Here is a 22,783-nt window from a genome sequence, read left to right on the forward strand (position 1 = left end):
CTCATTGTTCAATTCCCACCTATGAGTGAGAACATGCAGTGTTTGGTTTTTTGTCCTTGCGACAGTTTGCTGAGAATGATGGTTTCCAGCTTCATCCATGTCCCTACAAAGGACATGAACTCATCCTTGTTTATGGCTGCATCGTATTCCATGGTGTGTATGTGCCACATTTTCTTAATCCAGTCTATCATTGATGGACATTTGGGTTGGTTCCAAGTCTTTGCTATTGTGAATAGTGCCGCCATGAACACACATGTGCATGTGTCTTTATAGCAGCATTATTTTTTTTTATTATACTTTAAGTTTTAGGGTACATGTGCACAACATGCAGGTTTGTTACATATGTATACATGTGCCATGTTGGTGTGCTGCACCCATTAACTCGTCATTTAGCATTAGGTATATCTCCTAATGCTATCCCTCCCCCCTCCTCCCACTCCACAACCGTCCCCAGTGTGTGATGTTCCCCTTCCTGTGTCCATGTGTTCTCATTGTTCAGTTCCCACCTATGAGTGAGAACATATGGTGTTTGGTTTTTTGTCCTTGTGATAGTTTGCTGAGAATGATGGTTTCCAGCATCATCCATGTCCCTACAAAGGACATGAACTCATCATTTTTTATGGCTTATAGCAGCATGATTTATAATCCTCTGGATACATACCCAGTAACGGGATGGCTGCTAGTTCTAGATCCTTGAGGAATCACCACACTGTCTTCATGTCTAAAACAATGGCAACAAAAGCCAAAATTGACAAATGGGCTTCTGACAAATGGGCTTCTGCTTTAAACTAAAGAGCTTCTGCACAGCAAAAGAAACTGCCATCAGGGTGAACAGGCAACCTACAGAATGGGAGAAAATTTTTGCAATCTACTCACCTGACAAAGGGCTAATATCCAGAATCTACAAATAACTCAAACAAATATACAAGAAAAAAACAACCCCATCAAAAAGTGGGCAAAGGATATGAACAGACACTTCTCAAAAGAAGACATTTATGCAGCCAACAGACACTTGAAAAAATGCTCATCATCACTGGCCATCAGAGAAATGCAAATCAAAACCACAGTGAGATACCATCTCATAACAGTTAGAATGGTGATCTTTAAAAAGTCAGGAAACAACAGGTCCTGCAGAGGATGTGGAGAAATAGGAACACTTTTACACTGTTGGTGGGACTGTAAACTAGTTAAACCATCGAGATGATCATATGATTTTTATCCTTCACTCTGTTAAAGTAGTGTAACATTTGTTGATTTGATTATATTGAACCATCCTGCATCCCAGGCATGAATCTCACTTGATCATGATGTATGCCATTATAATGTGTTGCTGAATTGGGTTTGCTAGTATTTTGCTGAGCATTTTTGCATCTATATTTATCAGGGGTTTTGGCCTGTAATTTTCCTTTCTCAAAGTGTTCTTTTTAAATCTTTGATATCAAGGTAAAACTGGACTTTTATAATGAATTTGAAAGTGTTTTCTCCTCTTCAATTTTTTTGGAAGAGCTTAAGAAAGAGTAGTATTAATTCTTTTTTAAATGGTTGGCAGTCTTCACCAGTGAAGCCATCTGATCCTGAGCTTTTCTTTTTGTGAGATTTTTGAATATTGATTCAATTCCCTTATTCATTATTGATCTGTTCAGATCTTCCATTTCTTCATGATTCAGTTTTTGTAGGTTGTATGTTTCTAGGGATTTACCCATTGCAAGTTAACTAATTTGTTGGCATATAGTTTTCTCTTAATTTGTATGTCTGTGGTATCAGTTGTAATGTCTCCTCTTTCATTTTTTATTTGAGTCTTCTCTTTTTTTAGTCTAGCTAAAGGTTTGTTGATTTTATTTTTTAAAAAAACTAACTCTAAGTTTTATTAATATTCTGTATTGTTTTTCTATTCTATGTTTCATTTATTTCTGTCTGATCTTTGTTAGTTCCTTCCCTTTGATAACATGGGGCTTGTTTTTTTTTCTTCCTTGTAGTTCCTTGAGGTGTAATGTTGTTTATTTAAAATCTTTTTTAAAATGTGTTTATCAATATAAGCTTACCTCATAGAACTGCTTTTGCTGTGTCCTGTATGTTTTGGTATGTTGTGTTTCTACTTTGCTGTCACAAAATTATTTTGATTTTTTTCTTTGACCCATTGGTTGTTCAGGAATATGTTAATGCTATATATTTGTAAATTTCCAGTTTTCATCTTGTTATTGATTTCTAGTGTTACACTATTGTGGTGAAAAATAATTGATATTACTTCAGCTTTATTAAATTTTGTAATATTATTTTGTGATCTAACATATAATCTATCCTGGAGAATGTTCCATGTGTGCTTGAGAAGAATGTGAATTCTACCACTGTTGGATGAAATGTTCAGTATAATGTCTGTTAGATCCATTTGGTCTAAAGTGAAGTTTAAGTTAAATGCTTCCTTATTAATTTTATGTCTGGATTATCTATTCATTTTTGAAAAGGAGGCACTGAAGTTCACTACTATTACTGTATTGCTGTATATTTCTCCTTTTATAGGTATTAATATTTGCCTTATACATTTAGGTGCTTCAATGTTGGGTGTATACATATTTACAATTTTTATGTCTTCTTGAACAATTAACTGCTTCACCATTTTGACCTTCTTAGCCTTTTGATATAGTTTTTAACTTAAAATATTTTCTGTATGCTGTAAGTATAGATGACTCTGCTCTCTTCTGGTTTCTATCTGCATGCAATATCTTTTTCTATTCTTTTAATTTCAGCCTGTATGTGTCCTTAAAGTGGAAGTAAATCTCTTGTAGGCAGCACATAGTTGGGTCTGGGTGGTTTGTGTGTGTGTGTGTGTGTGTGTGTGTGTGCAGTGTTTGTTGTTGTTTCTAAAATCCATTTGTCCACTCTTTTTTGTTTGGATAATTTAATCCATTTACATTTAAAGTAATTATTGACAGGTAAGGACTTACTATTTTCATTATGTTAAATTTTTTCTTGCTCTTTTTACTTTGTTCCTCCCTTGCTGTCTTCCTTTGTAATTTGATGATTTTCTGTAGTGTTATGTTTTGATTCCTTTCTCTTTTTCTTTTGTGTATCTACTAGAGGTTTTTCCTTTATAGTTACCATGACACTTACATAAAACATAGGTGTAACAATTTATTTTAAGCTGATAACAAATTAAATTTGATTACATATGAAAACTACACTTTTACTTCCCTACCCTTGCATGCTATGTTTTTAATATTCTAATTTATATCTTTTTATACTGTAGTATGCATTGACAAGCGATTGCAGCTATGGTTTTTTTTTTAATACTTTTGTCTTTTAACCTTCACAGTACAGTAAAATTATTTATACACCATCATTATAGTATCAAAGTGTTCTAAATTTATGTACTTTCCTTTACCAGTGAGGTTTATCATTTCATATTACTAACTATTGTCATATCATTTCAGCTTGAAGAACTCCCCTTAGTATGTCTTGTAAGGCAGGTCTAGTGGTGATGAACTGCCTCAGCTTTTGTTTGTATAGGAAAGTTCTTATCTCTCCTTCATTTCTGAGGAACATATTTGCCAGGTAAAGCATTGGTTGGCATTTTTTTCCTTGCAGCACTTGTATAGTTCATCCCACTCTCTCCCATTTTGTAAGGTTTCTACTGAGAAATCTGTTGACAGCCTTAAAAGGGTTCCCTGTATGTGATGAGTCTCTTTTCTTTTGGTGCTTTCAAATTTCTTTTTTTAAGACATTATAAATTTTCCAATAACATTTACTGAAATTATATGTAAATAATAATCACAACATAAGAATCCTGTCTCCCTCTTAGTGATTGGTGGTTTATTCATCGTCTTGATTTTGCTTTTGATAGTTTGATTATAATGTGTTTTGGTGAAGTCTTTTTGGAATGTATCCTTTATGGGGATCTTTGAGCTTCATATACCTGGATGCTCATATCTTTTCCTAGATTTGGAGAGTTTTCAGACATTATTTCTTAAATAAGTTTTCTACCCTTTTCTCTCTTCTCCTTTATGACTCCAATAATCCTTATATTAGTTCTCTTGATGGTGTTTTATACATCCTGTAGGCTTTATTTCTTTTCATTCTTTTTTTTTTAATCCTCTGATGAATAATTTCAAATAGCCAGTCTTCAGGTTCACAGATTTTTTTTCTTCTGCTTGATCAACTTTGCTGTTGATATGCTCCTTCATTTCATGCATTGTATTCTTTAGCTCTATAATTTCTGGGTTTTCTTTTAAGATAATTTTTCTCTTTTTTGAATTTCTAGTTTTGTTCATGAATTGTTTGCCTGATTTCACAGAGTAGTCTATTGGTGTTCCTTTTAGTTTGCTGAGCTTCCTTAATGTAATTGTTCTGAATTCATTATAAACCAATTTGTACATCTCCATTTTTGGGGAGTTGGTTATTGGAAAATGATTGTGTTCTTCGGGTGGTGTCATGTTTTCTTGATTTTTCATGTTTCTTGAATTATTGTGCTGCTGCCTTTGCATTTAAAGAAACAGTCACCCCCTCTGGTCTTTACTGACTGGCCTTAGGAGAGAAACACTTTCATCAGTTAGTCAGGTTAGGGATTTTGAGGTTCTCTCAGACATTTTCTATGGATGAACCTGCTCTATACATCTCATTCCCTGAAGGGGGCAAATTCTTAAGGTTGTATGCCTTCTGTATTAGTCCATTCTCACACTGCTATAAAGAACTACTTAAGACTGGATAATTTATGAAGAAAAGAGGTTTAATTGGCTCACAGTTCAGTTCTGCAGGCCATACAGGAAGGATGGGTGGGAGGCCTCAGGAAACTTACAATCATGGCAGAAGGCAAAGGGGTAGCAAGCAAGTCTTACCAAGGTGGAGCAGGAGTGAAAGAGAGTGAAGGGGGACATGCTACATACTTTCAAACAACTGGATCTCATAACAATTCTATCACAAGAACAGCAAGACGGAAGTCCACCCCCATGATTCCATCACCTCCCACCAGGTCCCTCCTCCAACACGTGGGGATTACAATTTGACATGAGATTTGGGTGGGGACACAGAGCCAAATCATATCACCTTCTCTAGGTTGCATAAAGCCAGGCCAGATGCTGAAGTCTCATTTTTTTTTTTAGGGTAGTATCCTGAAATTCTCATGTATGTGAGCTTTTTTCCAGTTCTACAGAGTGGAGCCAGCTGTCAACATGTGCTTGCAAGCCATCTGCAGAGATACTCACTTGCTTTTCACAGGAGCGCACTTGGGAGCCAGCCAAAGAGTGGGTGAGGCATTTGGAGCATTTGGGGTTTTGTTGGCAAGATGGGAGTGATGCATCCCAAGTGGCTTATAGGTGGGCTCCTGATGGAGTCCGTGAAGTAACTGGTAGGATCTATGGCAGTTTCAAGCATGGGCTGCTGTGAGTCCCCATCTCTCTTTCCTGCTTTTACCCTCTCCCAACCACTCCACCTTGCTAATCACCTCAGTATTCTGGGTGAGATGAAAATAAAGTGGATCTCTTGGACAGGGTTCTGTATGTCTTGAGAAACTGGACACTTACTTATTATACTCTTGTTTTCCTCTGTGGAAGAAATAATGGGCTCTTGTTACTGAGCTGTGCCACTTTTGGGGGAGGGTGATGCAGGTAAAGTGAAACTGTTTATACCCTTTCCAATGAATCTATTCTTAGATTTCTTTACTGCTCTGGTGTGCTGAACTTTTACTGTCAACTCCTGAACTCCCACAAGGTACTCTTGCCCATGGATGGTTGTCAAAATTGATACTTATGTGGGAAACACCTACAGAAAATTCCTATTCTGCCATTTTGGTGCTGTAACCCAAAATTACATCTTTATATAATACCATCAACACGAGTTTATAATTGAGATTATATTTTAAATCAAATAGGAAAAGACAAATGTTACAAACAAAATAAATTTATACTTTGTTTTAAACTTACACATGTAGTTACTTTTACTGGTTCTCTTTATTTCTTCTCGTGGATTTGATTTACTCTCCAGTGCCTTTCTATTTCAGACTGAAGGAGTTCCTTTAGCATTTCTATTAGGACAAGTCTTATAGAGAAAATTTCTCTGAGATTTTGTTTAGGAATGTCTTCATTTCTTCTTTTTGAACAATAGTTTTGTTAGATCTAGAATGATTGGTTGAAGGTTTTTATTTCATCACTTTGGTTATGTACATTGCCTTTTTAGCCTGCATGGTTTATGGTGAGAAGTCAATTGTCAGACTTATTGAGGATGGTGTGTATGTTATGAATAATTTTTTTCTTACTATCTTCAAGAATTCTCTCCTTATGTTTGTCTTTTGACACGTTGACCGTGATGCGTATAGGTGTTGATCTCTTTGAGATTATCTTACTTGGATTTTATTGGTCATCTCGGGTATATAAATTAATGTTTTTCTTAAAATTTGGGAAGTTTTCTTTCCTTCTCCTTTTTTCATCCTTCTAGGGCTCCAGTTTATGCATCCATTGGTATGAGAGATGCTGTCCTACAGTTCTTTGTTGCTCAGTTTTCTTCATTTTTTCTACCTTTGTTGCTCAGACTGGATAATCTCAATTGACATATCTTCCAGTTCACTGATTCTTTCTTCTGCCTGCTCAAATCTGTGAATAGAAGCCCTCTTGTTTCAATTGTCTAATTTTTTTGCTTTATATTTTTTCATGTTGTCTTTTCTTACAATTCTATCTCTTTATTGGTAGTCTATATTTGGTAAGACACTATTTTTATACCTTTCTTTAACCCTTTTGACATGTTTTTCTTTAGTTCTGTGTATGTATTTTTAATAGCTGGTTCAGTGTCGGTGTCTAGTAAGACCAACATCTGGTCTTCCTCGAGGATAGTTTCACTGACTTCATCTTTTCCTCTTTGTGCCATATTTTTCTGTTTCTTTGCATGTCTCATAATTTTTTGTTGAACACTAGACATATTATGTGTAATGTGGCAACTCTTTAAATCATATTCTCCCCTTTCCCAGAGTTTATTTTTGTTACTGTTCTGTTTTTTTTTTTAGATATGATTTTCCTGGACTAATTCTGTAAAGTTTATATGCCCTGTAGTATGTGGATACTGAAGTCTCTGCTCAGTTAGGTTAGTGCACAGATAATGACTAGAAAGAGATTTCCTTTAATGCTTCTAACTAACATGCCTCTCACCCTTTACTAAGGTGCTGTGAGTGTGTGTGTGTGTGTGTGTTATGGTTCCCATTCAGCACTTAGGTAGTTCACAACTCTTCCTTAGCTTGCCCGGAGCATAAAAGGAAAGCCAGAGGTAAACAATTACATGCATGTGGCTTTTTTTTTTTTTGAGACAGAGCCTTGCTCTGTCACCCAGGCTGGAGTGCAGTGGCACGATCTTGGCTCACTGCAACCTCCACCTCCCGGGTTTAAGCGATTCTCCTGTCTCAGCCTCCTGAGTAGCTAGGATTACAGATGCACGCCACCATGCCTGGCTAATTTTTGTATTTTTAGTAGAGACGGGGTTTCACCATGTTGGTCAGGCTGGCCTCAAACTCCTGACCTCATGATCCGCACACCTCAGCCTCCCAAAGTGCTGGGATTACAGGTGTGAGCCACCACACCCAGCCTGCATGTAGCTTTCTAGATAAACAGGAATGTATCAGAGCTTTTTGAAGCATCCTCTAGATATCTCATTCCCAAGATTTTAGTTTGCAGTTTTCGATCAGCTTCTTGTTTATCCCAACTGTTACCAACACTTCAGGCAGTTGTGAGAGTCAACAATTGCCATGGATTCTTTTTGACCAATACCTCGAAATTGAGATTTCCTTACTGAGTGAGCTCTGAGTCAGTCCAAATGAATATAAATCTTATAGATTCGGCTTTAGAGGTCAAATAGTGATAATTCTATGGGGATGTAACTTTTTGGGAAATTTCCAAACCTTTCTTCTCCAGTGGTTGCTATCCTGCTAATTTTTAAGACTACCACAGTACTAGGGAGAAAAGCATGGGAAGGGGGCATATTAAAATGCCACAAAGCTGGCTGTTCTTACTGATTCAGCCATTTTTCTTGAATTAATGTTCTCTGGAATTTTGTAAGCCTTTGGTTAATTTCCAAAGTTTTGGAAAATTAATTTCAACCATTTCTGTCAAGGCTGTTATTGGTTTTATGGAGCAGTAGATTTCTGGAGTTTCTTAATCTGACTTTCCAGAAGTGATTTTCCTATATTGGTTGATCTTTACATATAAAACCAACCTTAAATTCTTTGGGTAACTCTCACTTGGTCATAAAATATTTCTACATTTCATTTGCCAAAATTTTGATTAGATTTCTTTGCATTTATGTTCATAAGGAATAATGTATATTCTTCTTTTTAAATTTCTGTGTCTCTTTTTCTTACCTGGGTATTGCTGTCCAAATGGAATAAGTTGGGAAATATTCCCTTCTTTTAAATGTTCTGGAATCTTGTAGAGGATTGGTATTTTTTTTTTTCATTTCATATGAAGCTATAGGTGCCTGAAGTTTTCTCTGTTGGAAGGCTTTTAACTACAAATTCAATTTACTTGATACAGAGCTATTCAGGTTATTTACTTGTTCACTGAGTTTTTGTAGTTTGTGTCTTTCAAGGAATTTTTCCATTTCATTTAAGTTATCGAAAAATGTTGGCATACATTTTTTTTTTTTTACATAGGGTCTTGCTTTGTCACCCAGGCTGGAGGGCAGTGGTACAAACATGGCTCACTGCAGCCTCAACCTCCTGGGCTCAAGTGATCCTCTCGCCTCAGCCTCCCAAGTGACTGGGACTACAAGTGTGCAACACCACACCCAGCTAATTTTTGTACTTTTTGTGTAGACAAGGTTTCAACATGTTGCCCAGGCTGGTCTCGAATGCCTGAGCTCTAGCAATCCTCCCAACTCGGCCTGCCAAAGTGCTGGGATTACAGGGGTAAGCCACCATGCCTGGCTGACATGCCCCTTTTAAATAATTTTTCCTTATTATCATTTTAGTATTCATAGAATCTGTAATGATTTGCCCTCTTACATTTTCAAATATTGGTATTTGTGTTTTGACTTTTTTTCTTGAATTGGTCTGGTTACAAGTTTATCAATATCTTCTCACTGGGCTATTTTTACATTTTCTCAATTTTTCTCTGTGTTTTGTTGTTTTAGATTTCATTGATTTCTGCTCTTATCTTTATTAGTGCCTTTATTTTACTTAAGTCTGGGTTAATTTGTTCTTTTCTAAGTTTCTTAAGGTAAAATACAAATTTACTGATTTAAAACCTTTTTTCTTTTCTAATATAAGTATTTCAGTGCTATAAATTATTCCCTATATCCTGTTTTATCAGTATCCCATAAAGTTTTAGATTCTATATTTTTATTTTTATTTTTATTCAGTTCAAAAGACTTTTCAATTTTCCTTTCTTTGTATCTTTTTTAACCAATAAATAGGTCAGAAATGCTAATTTAAATTTCCAAACATTTAGGAGATGTTCGAGAGATATTCCTCTTATTTCTAATTCAATATCATTGTGGAATTAAATTAACACGGTTTACATGAATTTAATTCTTTAAATGTATTAAGACTTATTTTATGGCCTTCCCATCAATGAAGATTTTTAAAGGAATAGGGTTCTGCTTATTTTTATTACCTGACATGCTGTTACTTGTTATAGCCATTCTATCTGCCAAAAACATGCAGAAAAAAAGCACACAAATCAATTGGAAAAAAATACATAAATATTAACTATAATGAGACCCCACAATTTGGTCCCATTGTAATTGTGTAATGTTCAAGTTTCCTGTATTCTCTTAAAACTTTCCCAACATTATTGACACTAATAATTCACTTTATAAACACTGATCATTTAAAAAATTTATTCTAGATGTTTCTATATTCAATTTTTTACTCAAGTACTGTACACAATCAACAACAAATAGTTCAAAATAAATGAAACACCAGACCCCTCCCTTAATGTAAAACCCTAAAGTGAAGTCTGCTTAAGAAAGCTATTATGATAGTGCCATTTTCTGAGAGAAAAGAAAGGCATGTACATACGGCCTATGTGAGATAATTCAGGAGGTCATCATATTGAACCAATTCTAAAAGTCCTCTCTTTCTATTAAGGAACATTCAGCTAGACTAGTTGAAATCTGAAAACAATCTTTCAGAATCCTGAGATAACTGTACTCATCATGATCTTGGTAAGGCAGCTCCTGACAAATTAGCACTTCTATAACTGGGTTACTTTCCAATAGAGTTGTTATTTGCATTAAGAATTCAGTATACACTTCAGCTTTACATTATTGAAGCTGGCAATATGTCAACCTTATAAACTTCAGCACAGTCACTTCTCCTGAAGGGGATACTGCAGTTTGGGAGGTGGCACTGCTGACATATATAAAAATTAGAATGGAGTAAGTAATGCTGCATGAATCAATTTTCAATATTTATCACTTTGATTATTGGAGCAAAAAGGGATCAACACTAAAACAACACCTACTATAAACCTGCTTTCAACTTTGTGTCTCTTTACTCTCCTAAGCAATTTTTATCCATATCTGAAAAATAATATTACTGCCAAATGCCCATCTATTGATTGCATTACTACATACAATCCTATATTTTGGCTCCACCAAGGCTTCCCTGCCATGTGTGTTTTTCCATTTTTCTCTTAGATGTGTTTATCCAAACCAAGGGCATCATTAACATAAGCTTACACTTCAATCTCTATCTCATCATACCCACTTTGCTGCAGTTTCTTAATCTGATTGTAATTTTCAGGAAGCAAGTAAATAAATAATGGATTTACCACACATATAGGCTAGCCAAGAAAAATGACATTGGATTTGTCTTCACACAAACTCTATACTTTGAAAGTACTGACATAAGATAATCATAAAATATTGTGTACACAGGGATTTGAGCCTGCTATGTCTTCTGGGAATGCTTGATCTGTGGGCTCATTCCAGAACTGGGGGAGCCATGTTTTCAGCATGATTCTAACCGTAGACAGAGTGCATTGGCAACTTGATGTTCTTGCTTCCCTGTCAAGTTCACACACAACACACACACACACACACACATACACACACACACACAACCTGGGCTCTCATCTAAATAAGCCATACAACGTTTATAGGGTGGTTGGTTCAAAATAAAAGCATGTATTTCAGTACATATTGGACCTTTCAATGAGATAATAATGTCCATGTTTTATAGGCCTTACAGCACACTTCTATAAAGCTATATAAACATTATACAAGATAAAATTCTTTGTGTTCTGTATAATTGATTGACTACTTCAACCTGACACCTTCACTTATGCTTTTACATATCTCTTATTTGTTCATTCTCAAGAATACATTGCCAGCACTAAGGACAAAGATATGGCTTTAAAAAATACCAAATATGAATCTGTTCAAATTATCTGGAAGGAAACACACATAATACCAAAATTTTAAAAATTCCTGTTACAATGTTAAAATTGAGAAGAGTATTTTAGAGAATTGTCCTGATAAATTTCTCTAACTTTATAGTGTGGATGGTATCCTGGTCAATTTCTTCATGCTAACAGGACTTTATCAATCTAATCAATTTTGTCCTTTCACTGTCATCTTTGCATTGCCTATCACAAGTTATTAATTTATTAAGTATTAATTCATAAATATATACATAATTTTTTTTTTTTTTGAGACGGAGTCTCGCACTGTCTCCCAGGCTGGAGTGCAGTGGCACAATCTCGGCTCACTGCAAGCTCCGCCTCCCGGGTTCATGCCATTCTCCTGCCTCAGCCTCCTGTGTAGCTGGGACTACAGGCGCCCGCCACCACGCCCGGCTAATTTTTTGTATTTTTAGTAGAGATGGGGTTTCACCGTGTTAGCCAGGATGGTCTCGATCTCCTGACTTCGTGATCCACCCACTCGGCCTCCCAAAGTGTTGGGTTACAGGTGTGAGCCACTGCGCCTGGCCTCATAATTATTATAAATAAAACTGAAACCTGTATAGTTTACACAGGCAATGGCTCCTTCAAAACTTCTGAATTTTAGTCTTCAAATTTCTTTTGCAATTAGGAATATTTAAGTGATTGGAAATAAAAGACTATCCTGGTATGACTGTCAGTGATAAATGCTATAGTTATGGCATATGTTTTGTAAAAGGACTGCCAATTTTCGCTGTATTAACTATAACCTATTTTAACCTTTTTAATAATGTTAAACATATTTATCACTTAAGAATCTATATTAAATAATAAAATATATTTTATGTTTAAATAATAAAATGTATTTTATGTTGTATAAATATATAAATAAATATATATCTGTTGTATAAATATAGATGTTGTATAAATTATATCTATGGTGTGTGTATATATACAATGTAGATAACTTTACCTTGACATTCTAATACATTACTGAAATAATGGTAGCCTGAATATTTCATGATTTGACTATAACTCATTAAAGAAATCACATGGACCTAATTTTCCAGCATTACTCATTCTAGGAATGCTCTACAGAAACAGAGGGATGAGTGCATACAAACTGGCATATTCTGATTATAAATGTATGGTATCTTGCAGTAGCAAAATGTTGATAACCATTATTCTGAAAACAAGAATTGGCTAAGGAAAATGTGGTGTCCTTCACATTCACTGAGGACACTGGCACATCTATAGTTTTTGACATAGAGACTTGAAGACCTATAGGACCTCAGGAGATTGTACAACGTATATTACTACCAAAATGTCAAATCTAAAGCTCATTTACAATAAAATTAATTGGTTATGATCAATACATCTTATATAGAAAGATAAATGGATTGACACATACTTGTATTAGCATAGAAAGTTTTTCCCTAATATAGGGCAGATGATTAAACATATTTCCTCTGGAAAGCATGGGGAAAAGGTTAAAAATACATCTGTCATAAATAATTTTATATTCTTCTATATTGTTAAGCTTTCTTAAAATGAAGTGGTTACTCTTGGCAATAATTTATGGCTGGAGCTCTTTGATCTTAAACTAAAAAAGGGAAAATCAGGGAAGCAGGATTAAAAGTTGAAACACATTTTAGCTTTAGTATGTCGAGAACTCAAAAGGTGAAAAGCACTTAAATTTATCAGTTGTGTATTGACTAAGTAATCTCCAAGGAAATCCTTAAGCAAGAAGTTCACTGTTCTGACTTTTGGCTTTATACTTTACCCAACTTCATCAATATTTCCCCAAATTCTAAACTGTACAATACATGTGGGCCTCTATTAAGATCTATGAGAAACTTCTTTGCATGTGGTGTAGAAATAATCACACTAAATCTTAACAACTATATTTGCTTGTATATTCAATTATGTAGCACACAGAATAGAAAAGCATGAAGGTATCACATTAATTCCCTCTCTGCAAAACAAGAGACATGTGCCAGTTCAAGTGATCTGTCAAAGAAAGTATAAAGAATTGAGTAACAAAATACATGAATATGTGGGGACAATACTGCAATCTTTAAGACTTGAGATTGTTCAGCATGTTTTTATAACAGAGAAAAAAGTATAAGAGAATTTAAGAATATGCATAGAAAAAAATATAAATGTGTTCAAATAAAAATACTTGAGTAACTACTCATGACATGATTTGCTAAAAAGCCCTGTGCTAAAGAGAGAACCCACTTGATCTATTATGAGGGCATCAATCAATAAGCACCATGTAATACACAATCTACTTGAGACTTTTTTTATGTATTAACCAATATTTTGACTAGTTTGATAAGTGTTTTTTACTTTCTATCGAAGAATGATATACATGTAGAAAAGTGCATACACTAAAATTGTAAAGCTCAATGTATTTGCATGATGCAAACACAGCAAATACTCAACACACAAATCAAGAAATAAAAATTACATGCATTCTAGAAACCAGCCAGGTGTCTTATATCTGTGATTATCTCAGACATGCCATCAAGAGAAGAAAATTTCCTATATAACTTACCTTGTTGCAACAATGAGAAAAAGACTAATTCAAGTCAATATTTAATAATTAAATTAGAAGCAGAAATGTAGTATGACCACAAAGATATTATGAACCATGGAGTCTCTATTCTGAAACCCTAATAATTAAACAGATGAGGAAAATCTGTTAATATTTTGGCACACCTGGATTTCACTACAATACATTTTGATCCAATATGAAATTGCCAAAAATTCTCTTAAATTCTACATTTTTCCATAAAAGCAGAAGAGAGTTAAAAGAGAAATGATAAGGATTCAATAGTGTAGGTGACATGGTAAGGGTCTCAATGAGGAGAAGGACATATCATGAAAATGTCCTCCAATAAGCTTCTGAAAAGATGTACAAAATGACCTAAAGACCTAGCAAAGAGCACATGACATATGAATTTCAAAAGATAATGGTTTAGCTACTCACCCCTGTTCTCTGAAGTGGAGGATCAGATTCCAGGCCTTCTATCTCAGCAAAACATGAAAGAAAAAAAGCAAAAATAATCTTAGAGAATACTCCACAGTAAAAATAACGAAGCACTAAACTTGGTTCCACTGTCATTATTTAATAGAGGCATGCCATATTTCCTTCTTTCAGCACAACACTAATGAGATTTTCAGACATATCACAGTTGCTTGACCCTTAATTCAATCTTCTAAAGTTTTTCATTTGTTATTTAAGAAATATTTCCTATATATAAAAGTATCTATCTACAATTAAAGCAAGTCTTGGGTCACTAAGCATACTAAACTGCATACTGACTCATAAGACAGGATGCTACTGCCCTCTTTGGACAGATAGAAAAGGCATGCTCACAGGGGTACTATGTTGTCACTGAGGGATTCCCAAATAGAGCCAGGCTCTGAGAGTCTTATTTGTCCTACTGGAGGGCCGCACATCTGGACCTCAGATTGACATCTGGAATGAGTCCCTCAGCATCCTCAGACAATTATTCTCATCATCGATCCAAACATGCACCCTCCCAACAAATAAGCATTTCCCCAGCCAGGCTTATTTTGTGCATGGTTATCTAATGCATCATCAGTGAGAACGGTAAATGTACAGTAGACATTTGTTTAGTATCTGAATAATGGAACTCTCATATACATAGCATGAAAAAACATATGACTGAATTGTTCTAATAAAATTAGATTAAAATCTGGCTGGGTGCGGTGGCTCAAGCCTGTAATCCCAGCACTTTGAGAGGCCAAGGCAGGTGGATCACGAAGTCAGGAGTTCAAGACCAGCCTGGCCAAGATGGTGAAACCCTGTCACTACTGAAAATACAAAAATTAGCTGGGCGTGGTGGTAGGCACCTGTAATCCCAGCTACTCGGGAGGCTGAGGCAGGAGAATTGCTTGAACCCAGGATGGGGAGGTCACAGTGAGCCAAAATCACGCCACTGCACTCCAGCCTGGGCAACAGAGTAAGACTATGTCTCAAAAAAAAAAAATCTATTGGGGAACTTTATAAAAACTCTTTAATCAACTAAAAGTTTAAGGAGTAAGTGGGGTAACAGAATAATATATGGTATGATTACAGTATAATATGTATAGAAATATCTATGTTATGAATGTGCCAGATAAAGATTTAAAAAAACAATATTTAGAACATGTGAATTTCACTACAAGATTATTTTCACCCAACATGAACAGTGAAAAAAGGAAATATGTCAATGATTCGCCACAGTTGTTTACGTCATTTCAAAAAGAGATTTAAACAAAGAGAAGAAACAATAATAAGGAATCCTTGAACAAGGTAGGCACACCCATGGGGAAATATATCTACCAAAAGAATAATCTCCTTTAAGCCTCTGAAATAATGAACTCACAGTCTTTGACGTTCTGACATCGCTGCCCACAGAACACACAAAGAATTTCAAAAGTACCAAAGTGGCTGCTCACCTCTTTTCCCTGAAGTTTCCTTGAAGTTGTTTCAGCTTTTAACCTGCAGCAAAATATCACATAGAAAATACATCAGATCAGAGAATGCTCCAAATTAATAAAAAATACAGCACAAGATTGGTTCCATTATAATTTCTTATAATACAGGCATCTCAGACCTCTAGTCCTTGCTACAAACATCAGCATTGCTTGATCTCATCACCTTTGTCATTTCATTTATAAATTTATTTCCTCCTTGAATTCTTTACTCTGAAAATAGCCAATTTCCTCTCTACCAAGCTATCCAAGTGACACAATAGTTGTATCTTGAATGGGAAATGCTAAAGTTGTGGTCTACCAATAAAGATTTTATGAAAATACACTGTGATGTAAAAAATGAAAGACACATGATAGTGGTATTGTGAGATAATTGAGGAGTTCACCAGTCGGGCCTGCTCTGAATGTGTTATTTATCCTGTTGCAATAGAACAGATGGCCATGCATTCAGCCACACCTCAGCATCTCAGATACTTGTGCTTATCCTTGATCCAGACAAGTCTACTACCAATAAGTAAACATTCCTCACACCACACTGATGCTCCTAACAGTGTATCTCCTGCATTCAGCTTATAGCAGAAAACAGCACAGGCGGATGTCTGACTTGACTTTAGTGAAACTGGCTTTCATGACAGCTCCAGAAGCTCCTCAGAACCCTTTGGTCTAAGCAAAATGTGAAGTGATATTGCAGTGGGATGGCTGCCAATGCTGATATATCTACTGAATATGATAGAAATAAAAAGTCAGGAGTTAACTGTGAACTTGGATTATATCATTTAAAAGATTATTAAAGTATGTTAGGATCTATTTGACAGCAGCATACAACATGATACTCCTTCCACCTGACAGGTGTGTATATTCCCTATCCAGGGTAGAAGACTAGCATACAATGTCACTATATTGTGACAAAGTAGAAATAAGACAACTAAACACAGGAGGAGGAAAACCAAAAGCATGTTGCATGAGCAATAGGGGAGTGTTGAAGAACATACCCCAAACTGATAAATCAGAAGTAAAAGATAAACTAGGAAAACATATAACTAACAGAATTAAGAGAGGTACAAAAGTAAACACTCCAACAGAAACAAAAACTCTCCTAAGTATGAATAAATAAATAGGCAAGCAAAGACTACACCGTGACAAAAGAGCGTAGCAAATATAAAGAAAATACAAACACAATAAATATCAGTCATAGCTACACACACACACACATGTGAGTGGACTCCACACACCTACTAGAAGAAAAATGTTTTCAGCAGGCTCACAAAATAAAACATAATATGTTTTCTATGAGAGATGCATCTAAAACAAACGGATTCTAAAAGACTGAAAATAAAGGGATGGGCGAAAGTATATCAGGCACATGAAAACAAAAAGAGATAGGAGTAATCTTTTTTTCTTTTTCATGCCAATCGCATGCAAGAGTAGTGATTCTTATATCACACAATGTATTCAAGTCCCACCATGTTAACCAAGACAAAGAAGGCCACGTTTTTTATGCTAAAAGATATAATACACATGAAGATTTGACCCTTATGGAGACTTATATACCAAATAACATAATAACCACCTTTATGAATAAAAAACTACATGAGATGTATGAGATGTAAGGAGACAAGACGTAGATGATCCCATAATAGAAAACTATAATACACCATTATCAGAAAAAGACAGATCAAGTGGGCAAAAATAGCAACATAAAAATAAGGTAGATTTTATGGCTACATATTCAACTTGACAGATAATAGAAGATATGTATTGTTCTTAAGTGCCCATGGCATAGTCACAAAAAACTGATTATATATTAGGTTGGAGAGAAAAATTAGTAACTCAAGAAATATTAAAAACTGCACTATCTGATCACAGTGCAAAAAAATAGACTTTACTAACAATAACACAAAGGCTCTTTCACCAAGAAATTTTAAAAATATCCTCTTAACTCCTGAGTAAAAGGAAAAATATAAACAGAAAATACATATGTTTAAATATGTAAATACGTTTTTCTATGCAAATATATATTTACATATTATTTTAAAATATACAACATATGAGAATCTGTAATATGCATTTAAAGGCAGTTCTAGAGGAAAATTCATTGCACTAAATGTTTTTGTTATTTTTAAAAGTGAAAAGGTAGATGAATGAAACAATTCAATTTTCATCTTAAAACACTAAAAAAGAGCAAAAATAAAGTACAAGAAAGAAAGGAATAAGGATCAAAGCAGAAATTAATGAAGATAATATTTTAAAAACCATAGCAGTAATTAATAATTGAGAAGCCTGTGGTTTTTAAAAAATATTAACTACATAGGCACTCTACTAGCTAACTTTATCAAAAAAGGGAGAAAACACATATATACAAAATAATGCTTTATGAGCACTTGAACATAATGTGCATTCTGCTATTGTTGGGTGTTGTGTTCTACATATGACAGTGGAGTCAAGTTGGTTAATAGTGTTCTTACATCCACCGTTACTGATTATCTTATCCATGTTCAATCACGTACTAAGAAAGGAGCATTGAAATTTCAAACTATAATTGGGAATGGTCAAATTTTTCATTTCATTTCAAAAGCCTGTGTTGGAAACGTAACCCTCAATGCAACAGTGTTTAATAAAGCAACATTTAAAAGGTGATTAGGCGGCCGGGCGCGGTGGCTCACACCTGTGATCCCAGCGCTTTGGGAGGCCAAGGCGGGCGGATCGCGAGGTCAGGAGATCGAGACCATCCTGGCTAACATGGTGAAACCCCGTCTCTACTAAAAATAAAAAAAATTAGCCGGGCGCCGTGGTGGGCGCCTATAGTCCCAGCTACTCAGGAGGCTGAGGGAGGAGAATGGCGTGAACCCGGGAGGCGGAACTTGCAGTGAGCCGAGATAGCACCACTACACTCTGGCCTGGGCAAAAGAGTGAGACTCCGTCTCAAAAATAAAAATAAAAAAAAAAAAAAAGGTGATTAGGCTGTGAGAGCTCTGCCCTCATCAATGGATTAATGCTGTTATTTCAGGGTTGGGTTCCTATAAAAGAAGACATTTGTCCCATCCATACCCTCTCTTTGCCCTTCTACCATAGGATGACACAGCGAGAAGGCCCTCGTCATATGCCAGCCCCTTGATCTTTCCAGCCTCCAGAAATGTGAGCCAAGAAATTTCCACTCATTACAAATACCCAGTCTGCAGTATTCTGTTACATCAGAACAAAATGGACTGACACAGAAAACTGGTAACATAAATGCAGTGTCTTTTGTATCCAGATATCCAGTTGTTCTAGCAACATTTGTTGAAAAAACTGTTCTTCCCCATCACAGAGAGGACAATGTCCAGATAACATGCCTTCTTGGGGTGCAGAAAACATAAGGTTCAAAAGCCGGTGCAGGAATCCAGGATGCTAATGCCCCTATTTCAATATGAGGGAAGTCTAGGTCTCACGCTGTGTGAATCAAAAGCATTGTTCAAATCTTGACTAAAAGTAATTGGTCAAGTAAACAGCAATATCCATAGTGATCTGGGAACACACCATTCAGTAGAACTCAAGAATGGGCAGGTCAACTTGGTATTTTTCAGGATTTGAGTCTCTGATATGGGTGAAATGAGATAGAACACTTCGCCATTGATTTTAAAGATTTTAGAAAGGTTAGAAATCTTTTGTAAACCAGCACAGTGATCAAATACATCACAGAAAAAAAAGCTGGATTTTATTTGGGGCAAAGGGATACTAAACCTGGAGATTTTATCCAGCCTGGGAATCTCTGCCTTTTAATTTACATATTTACTCTATTCACATGTAATTTTATTATTGATATAGTTGAGTTTATTATGTCATTCTTCTTCTTCTCCTCTGTGTCTCATGTGTTTTTGTTCCTCTATTCCTCTTTACTTCTTTCTTTTTCATTAAGTAATTATTTTATAATGTAGCATTTAAACTTCCTTAATAATTTTTTTCACTATATGTTTTGAATTTTTTCAGTGGTTGCTCTAGGGTTTACTGCATATTTCTTAACTCACCCAGATAAGTTTCTAATTTACACTAGCTTAATTTCAGTCTTATACAGAAATGTTACACCTATATAGCTCTATTCCCTTTTTGCCATCTTTGGTGGTATTATTATATATATTACATTTATTGATGCTATAAGCCAGGAAAGACATTATAATAAATATTAATCTACCATCTGTAGTCATTTCCTTAGTCCTGTATTGCTTTGCATCCACCTATCTTCTTTGGCAAATATATTACATTTTTATATGTTATAGACCCCAAAATACATTATATACATATTATTTTATAGAATTTATTTTAAAATCACTTAAGAGAAAAATTACATTTCTACTGTCTTTTATATTTATATAATTACCTTTACAAGCATTTTGCTTCTTTATGTTGATTTGAATAACTACCTAGGCTCACTTGCTTTCAGCTTGAATAACTTCTTTAAGTATTTAGAGAACTCTTTTAAGGGGGTTTTGAGAGCAGTAGATTCTCCAACTTTTTTTTTTTTAATTGAGGAAGTCTTTATTTTGCTTTCATTTTTGAAAGACAGCTTTGGCAGGTACAGAATTCTTAGACGACAGGTTCTTTTTTCTTTGAGCATTTTTAATATGTTATCCCTTTGCTTCTGGCCTCCATTGCTTCTGCTGAAGTCAGCTGTTAATCTTCCTGGGGTTCCCTTTTAAGTAACAAATCATTTTTCTCACACTGCTTTTAAGACTTTCTTCTTGTTTTTGACTTTCAGAAATCTTACTGTGATGTTTCCATTTGTCAATCTTTGCATTTATTCATTGGAATTCATTGAGCTTCCTGGATATGTAGGTTATTGTTTTCCACAAATATGGGAAGTTTTCAGCCATTATTTCTTCGAATATTTTTTTCTGATCCTTTGTATCTCCCCTGCCTGTCTGGTACTCCCATATGTGTATGCTTGTATGCTTAATGATGTTCCACATTCTCTGAGACTCTCTTTGTTTTTCTTTATTCTTTATGCTTTCTGTTCTTTTGAACATAATCTCTATTCTATCTTCACGTTTACTTCTTGTTTCTTCTGCCAGTTCAAATCTACTATTGAGCCCTTCTAATAAATTTTTAAATTTTAGTTATTGTACTTTTCAACTCCAGAATTTTCATTTGGTTCTTTTTAATAATTTCTATCTTTTTATTGGTATTCACTATTTTGTGTGACATTGTCATCATACCTTCCTTTACTTTTTTTTTTTTTTGAGACAGAATCTCACTTTGTCACCCATGCTGGAGTGCAGTGGTGTGATCTCAGCTCACTGCAGCCTCTGCCTCCTGGGTTCAAGTTATTCTTGTGCCTCAGCCTCCTGAGTAGCTGGGATTACAAGTGTGAGCAACCATGCCCAGCTAATTTTTCTATTTTTAGTAGAGACAGGGTCTTGCCACATTGGCCAGGCTGGTCTGGAACTCCAGCCAGTGAATAGTGCTGCTATGAACATTCACATACATGTATTCATTTGAACATTTGTATTCAATTCTTTTGAGTATGTACTTTGGAGCAGAATTGTTGGGTTATATGGTAATTTTATCTTTAACTTTTTGAGGAACTGCCAAAATGTTTTCCACTAAATCAGGAGGAAAGAATTGACAAGTGGTCTTCTAGAAGCTAATAGAAACAGGTGAGAGAAACTATATCCTAAATATATTTCTTTATCTTAAGCTCAAACTAGAATACCCCAGAAAAGATAAGGGCCAGCCAGTCTAGTTTTCATGTCATCTCATGTCCTCAAGACAATATAAGGTCTTATTGTTGAAACAAGCCATGGAACTCCACAATCATATATTCACTTTGTCTGAAAATACCTACCAGAGTGGCATCCTTAAATTCTGGTTGAGAGTTCACAGGAGACCAAACAGATATCTGGGTGTGTCAGCTGTGCTGGTGTCAACAAGCCAAAGAGTACTTTTCCTCAATCATCCTTATCTAAGGGGAGGAGGAGAAGACCGTAGATCAAGATGACAGATATTACTTCCTGTATGTATGGCTTATGCATGCTATTTCTTAATGAAGAGATATGATTAGTACTGGAAAAAGTGATCCCTTAGATAGGCTATAGGCCATTTATTCATCAAACAGAATAAAGACTAACTATACAGGTCTCTTGAATTTGGAGAATATCTCAGGTAGTTTAATGCAGAAATAAGACCTTCAATTGATCAGTCTTGTTTACATATTCAAGGAAGCCATATCAATAACAATTGGCATTAACATGTTGCTTGCACTCCATCATATAATGATCATACTGGAGCCAAGTGAAACTCAGATTTTAGAAAACAGACATCATACTACTTATAATTGTATTTAATTTAATGAATGATGGGATATGTATATATCAGAATTAGAACATGTAGCCATAATGCCATAGTCTTTATGTTGTGAGTCATCATCAATAAACCACAAACATTGTAAAAACATAGCAACCTGACATATATAAATTAGAAGTTAATATGTTAACTTCTATATTTAGACCAAATGAGCATCACATCTTAGAGATGATACCAATAATCACAAAACTTGTCAACATTATATCAATACAATTTTAGTAAAAAATAAAGTTTCCCTCTTGTAGATCCTGTCAAGTATGCTAGTCACTCATTGAGAAGAAGAATGCATAATGATAATCATGTGGCCTGAAGGAATGGCCCTGATTGTCATTCATATAAGTGTCCATAAAGGTCTTATTTACCATTGGCATTATTCACAGCACACACTTTCATCATAATGAAAACGAAGCCAAACGTACTTGGGAAAGAAAAGTCAGGCACCAGATTGCTCATCAATTTATCTAATTTCAAATTTCATGGGCAAACACATATTATTGAAACTCACATTTTTACCCCAATTGCAAGGACCCTTCAGTCATAAAGATTCATCAATGATCAAACATATCCTAGCACTGTTAAAATATTAT

The 22,783-nt window shown here is 35.1% G+C and overlaps 2 non-coding genes across 2 annotated transcripts; both read right to left on the reverse strand.

The window, feature by feature from the left end:
• Window positions 1–10,069: 10,069 nt before the first annotated feature.
• On the reverse strand, window positions 10,070–10,132 carry LOC129014944 (small nucleolar RNA SNORD109A). Its single transcript, XR_010124114.1, has one exon. It is a non-coding gene; the product is annotated as a small nucleolar RNA SNORD109A (small nucleolar RNA).
• A 4,689-nt stretch (window positions 10,133–14,821) lies between these two features.
• Window positions 14,822–14,888, reverse strand: LOC129014938 (small nucleolar RNA SNORD109A). Its single transcript, XR_008494455.1, has one exon. It is a non-coding gene; the product is annotated as a small nucleolar RNA SNORD109A (small nucleolar RNA).
• Window positions 14,889–22,783: the final 7,895 nt, after the last annotated feature.

The sequence above is a fragment of the Pongo pygmaeus genome, chromosome 16 (assembly GCF_028885625.2).
Source record: "Pongo pygmaeus isolate AG05252 chromosome 16, NHGRI_mPonPyg2-v2.0_pri, whole genome shotgun sequence".
NCBI classification, from domain to species: Eukaryota; Metazoa; Chordata; class Mammalia; order Primates; family Hominidae; genus Pongo; species Pongo pygmaeus.